This window comes from Vitis vinifera, chromosome 13, assembly GCF_030704535.1.
Source record: "Vitis vinifera cultivar Pinot Noir 40024 chromosome 13, ASM3070453v1".
Lineage (NCBI taxonomy): Eukaryota > Viridiplantae > Streptophyta > Magnoliopsida > Vitales > Vitaceae > Vitis > Vitis vinifera.
Window position 1 is genome coordinate 16,604,401 of NC_081817.1, and position 5,467 is coordinate 16,609,867.

Here is a 5,467-nt window from a genome sequence, read left to right on the forward strand (position 1 = left end):
CATGGGATGTCTTTTTTCCATGGGGCTCCAAACTTCAAGGTGCCGACTGCCTCGTAGTAATAACAAGGATGGGATAAATTTTGAGTATTATTTAGTGACAGGATTTAAACCCCAAATCATGTACTGGACTACACTTTCTAGTGTTTGTTTTGACTAACGGGTTATCTTTATCGGTAAATTGTATATAATACGAACAAAAAAATTAAATTTGATTTTTATTGTACTGATATTAGGAAAAAAAATTATTTTCTTGACCTTCTAAAAAGGGCCCATAGTGTAAAATGAAATTCTTTTAAAATGTTTTTTGGGTTGAATAAAAAATATGAAACAATCTGGGCTGTAATTTGAATGGATTGGTTGGGTTAAAACTTAATCGACACCTAACTCAACATTAGTTCAAGTTAGATATTTTAAAGCAGGTGCTACAATAGACGAGAATTTGGAATACAAGGCAAGCCTGACAAGCTCAAGCGGTTTCACAAAACCACTCTTCAAGAAAGAGAGTTTGGTTCTCCCCTTCTCTTTACTCCTTGTAACTATTGAAGAACAATTTTAATTTTCTGGGTGTGCTTTGATCTCATGGGTCATAATAGCCAGATTGTGTCACGTGTGACAATCCAATTTGAAGCGTGCCAAGAGTGCGGAAACACTTGGTTTGGTTCTGGTAGCAACAATTCCTGCTCCTCCTACTCGCGATTCACGTATGTGTTGAGTCATCGCGGCTTTTCCACCGTGTTTCGGATTTTGGTGCTTTGGTTAAGGGATAGGAACCTAGGACTGGGAAGCGCCAAAAACTCGGTGCTTCGTTCTCCTTAAGTGATGCTATAGTTACAGCTCTTTGGTGACGGTGAGATACTTTGTTAGGACACGATAGCCATGCTGGTGGTACGGAGGAACTCTGTACCCTTCACATGGTAGGTGTCACACCCCTAAATATCACTCTAAAGTTTTCACGAGTGTGCGGTGCTAAGAACCCTTTTTTAGCCAACCTTCCTTCCCAGTTTTTAGAAAAACAAAGTAAAAGCAAAGTAACAGGGACACAAACGATTACGGGAAACCCTTCCCAACTTGTATTATTTCACTTTATAAGACAAAATTGTTTCCCCTGAGTCAGAGTACAATGCTTACACCCCTAAGCATTCAAAGAACCATATCCCAATCTCTCATCTCTGCTCTCTCAAGGATGCAGGACTCTTTTAAAAGACCTAACCTGTAGTTACATTTTGAATTTCCAAACTTAAAACTTGGAGCCAATCGGGTGGTTATGCAACTGGCCAGAACCGCCCATAACTACCTTACATAACAACCCACCACCTAGATAGTGGCTTGTTCGTGAACCACCCACTTGCACCAGCCATCAGCACCTTAGGCAACTGCAAGTCAATTGACTGCTTGACTTGATCACTTGTTGTCCTAACTAGTTGCCACTAGCTAGCTGCACTGGTTAGCTGCCATTTCCTCAAACCTTTCTCACCAAGCTGTTGGAGAGTCCCCTTAATAAGCTGCCTCCTTTCCCGTAAGGTGCCTCTTGTGACCGGGTGCCCACCAACGTGTCTTTCATCAAGGCCTTCTAAACTAGGTAGCATGCACCAACCAACTGACCAAGTGTCTGGTGCATTAGTGTGCCTTCCCCACATTGATGTGTGAGCCCATTCCATGTCTAGGTGCCCATGGCCTAGGCGTGTTGCTTGCTTCCACTGTCAGGTCCAGTTCCATAGCAATGAGCCATGGCATTGCGCCTCTATGCTGTGCGTAGGCATCACGGGTGTGAGTCAGCTGTTGTCTAGTGCCCCATCATGCCATGGCATTGCGCCCATGGCTTTCTCAGCTGGCTTACCGCACAAGGTTTAGGCTCCTTTGTGCCTGCACGGGGAAGAGGTAGGCCGCACTAGGCCCTGTGTCGTTGTGGCCATAGGGTGCACACCACACATGTCGTGGAGCCCATGTGTGCATGCTCATGTGCCATCCGTGTGTCCTAGGCACGCCCAAGGCCGTGCCATGGTGCCCCCTTGGTGCGGTCAAGGCTTTCCCTTGGTGCTCCTCCCTTGAGTCACCTACTCCCCCTCCCCCCTTAAAGAGCAATACAGGTTGTTTTCATAGTTTCTGGAGGAGACATCAATATGCTTGAGGAGACATAATGGAATATTAAATAAATATAAATTAAATTCCAAAAATAGTCCTCAGCCTTCATCTTCACCACATAAGCCTGGTGCTTGCTCGGTGCCTGTCTGGCTTGCTCGCGGTGTGCGTTTGGCTCGCCCACGGTGCGTGTGCGATGCGCATCTGACTCACCCCAGGTTCATATCTGGCTCGCACATGGCCTCCTCACTTAGCTCCTGGAGTTTGAACCACCAAACCTCCAGGCCTTTCTTGCTTTCTCTGTTTAGGCTCTCATGGGTGTAAGGCTTACCCATGATGCCCTTTCCTCCATGGTTGAGTCAAGTGGCTAAGGGGCTGACAAACCCACCCCCGCCTACCGAAGTCGACGCTCTCGTCGACTTAGTATGCCAGTATGCCTGGATCGCCGTCTCAAATTGCCACATGGTAACATCCCTCTCCCATGTAGCTTATTCTTTTGAAGTCCCCTTCCAGTGAACCAAGAAATTAGTTTGTCGGTTCTTTCTACTATGTCCCATGGTCCTATGATCTAAGATCTTCTCTACCTCTCGATGAAACTGCTTCATGACCAAGGGAGGGGTCCGCTTTGTTTGCACTCTCTCTGTATCCAGATCCTCATGGTAAGGTTTCAGAATGCTAACATAGAAAGTTGGGTGAAACTTGAGCCTCTCAGGAAGCTTCAACATGTAGGCCACCTGCCCAACCCGTTTTATCATCTCAAATGGTCCATCATACTTAGGAATTAAACCCCTCTGCCTTGTCTTGCTATTGATTTTCTTCCATATCTGAGGAGTGAATTTCAGGAGAACCTTGTCCCAACCTGAAATTCCAAGGGTCTGCGATCACAATCTGCATTCTTCTTCATCCGTCTAGCTGCTTTCTCTAGACTGTCCCAAGCTTCATCAAACATCTCCTGTCGGGACTGAGCCATCTTGTATGATGCAAGATTATTTCCTCCTGTTTTTTGCTTAGCCACCTCCAAAGACATTCGTGGTTGCACCCCAATAGCCAGCTCAAAGGGACTTATCCTTATTGTTGAGCTCCTCTACAGATTATAGCACAACTGGGCAGTATCCAACAAATCCACCCAATTCTTTTATCTTGCTGTCACATAGTGCCTGAGGTATTCCTCTAGCAATAGTGCCTGAGGTATTCCTCTAGCAAGACATTGATCCTCTCTGTCTGCCCATCAGTCTGAGGGTGGTTGGTTGTAGAAAACTTCAACTTTGAACCCAAGAGTTTGAACAACTCAACCCAAAATTGGCCTGTGAACCGTGCATCCCAATCACTGACTATGTCCCTAGGCAACCCAAAGTGCTTAACAACATTACTGAAAAATAACTTAGCTGTTTCCTCCGCAGGGCAAGCATTAGGGGCAAGTATAAACACAACATACTTAGAGAATCTATCTACAACCACAAAGATAGATTTAAAGTCACGAACCTTTGGAAATCCAGTGATGAAATCCATGGAAATGCTCTCCCAAGGTCTCTCTAGAACGGGAAGGGGCTGCAGCAACCCTGCAGCCTTCTTTCTCTTGGTTTTGTCCATCTGACAAACCAGGCAGGATTTCACATATGCCTGGATATCCTCACCCATCTTAGGCCAATAATGGGATTTGGCTAGCAGTGCCAGAGTCCTCTCTTCACTGGGATGGCCTGCCCACTTCGCATCATGAGTTTCCCGCAGTAATTCCTATCTCAGGCCACCTGCAGGAACATACCATCTTCCTTATTTTGCCACAAGGAGGTCTCCCTCTAGCCAATACCTTCTGACCACACCCTCCTTAACTTGCTGCTTCAACCTGCCATATGCAACATCTTGCCCCGCAGCTTGCTTGATTTTCTCATTCAAGTCGGAGATGACTTCTGAGAGGGTCGTGATGTAGGTAATCACCTCTTTCCTACTCAAGGCACCAGCCACAGTATTATGTCTTCCTGGTCGATGCAACCATTCAAATTTGAAGTCGGCCAGGAACTCCTGCCATCGTGCCTGTCTAGGACTCAACTTCTTCTGAGTTTTGAAGAAGATGTTGGCCACATTATCAGTGACCATTGTAAAAATGCTTCCCAATAAGTAGTGCCTCCACTATTGCAGGCAGTGAACCACAACTGTCATTTCCTTCTCATGAGTGGAGTACCTCTGCTCAGCATTGTTCAGCTTCCTACTTTCAAATGCCATAGGGTGCCATTTTTGCACCAGAACTCCACCCAAGGCTCTATCTGAGGCATCTGTTTAGACTTCAAAGGGTAAGTCCAAGTCTAACAAATGTAGCACAGGCTTAGTGGAGATGGCTTCCTTCAAGCCTTCAAAAGCCATTTGACACTGCATGTTCCAATCCCACTAGTTATCCTTTTTCAACAAGTCAGTAAGGGGAGACACCCTCTTTGAATACCCCTTAATGAACCTTCTGTAGTAATTGGCCAAGCCAAGGAAGGACCGCAAGTCAGTCATTTTTCTAGGGACTGGCCACTCCATAATAGCCTGCACCTTGCCTTTGTCCATCTTGATCAAGCTTGCACTAATCTTATGCCCTAGAAATGTGATCTCTTCCTGAGCAAACTCACATTTCTCTGGCTTCACATAAAGCCTATTCTCCCTTAATCTCTAGAACACCAATCTCAAATGTTTCTCATGTTCTATTAGAGTCTTACTGTAAACCACAATATCATCTAGATACACTACCACAAATGCATCTAAGTAATCAAACAGAACATCATTCATCAAATTGCAGAAAGTAGTAGGGCCATTTGTCAATCCAAAAGACATTACTAGAAACTCGTATGAACCATATCGAGTTACACATGTTGTTTTCCTCTCGTCTCCTACTGCAATCCACACTTGCCAATAACCCAATCTCAAGTCCAACTTGGTAAAGTAAGAGGCTTTTGACAATCTGTCAAACAGCTCAGTAGCCAAGGGGATCAGGTACTTGTTCTTGATGGTCACCTTGTTGAGAGAGCTCTATAATCCACACACATATGGAGAGAGCCATCATGCTTCTTTTGGAACAGCACTGGTGCACCATATGGGGCCCTTGAGGGCAAGATCAGGCCTGTATTCAACAATTCCTTCAATTGCTTACGTAACTCTAATAACTCTGTAGGAGACATCCTATAAGGGGCTTGAGCTGGGGCCTTTGTTTCATGCAGCAGTTCAATCTTATGGTCAATAGGTCGTCGGGGTGGCAATTCCTTAGGGAGTTCTGCAGACATTACATCTTTGAACTCCTTAATGATTTTGACCACTGAATCAGGGACTTCCACAGATTGTCCCTTCTTGATCTCGATTAAGGTTGCAACATAAGTCTCCTAACCTTTCTTCAATCTCTTCTTCAATTGGATAGCAG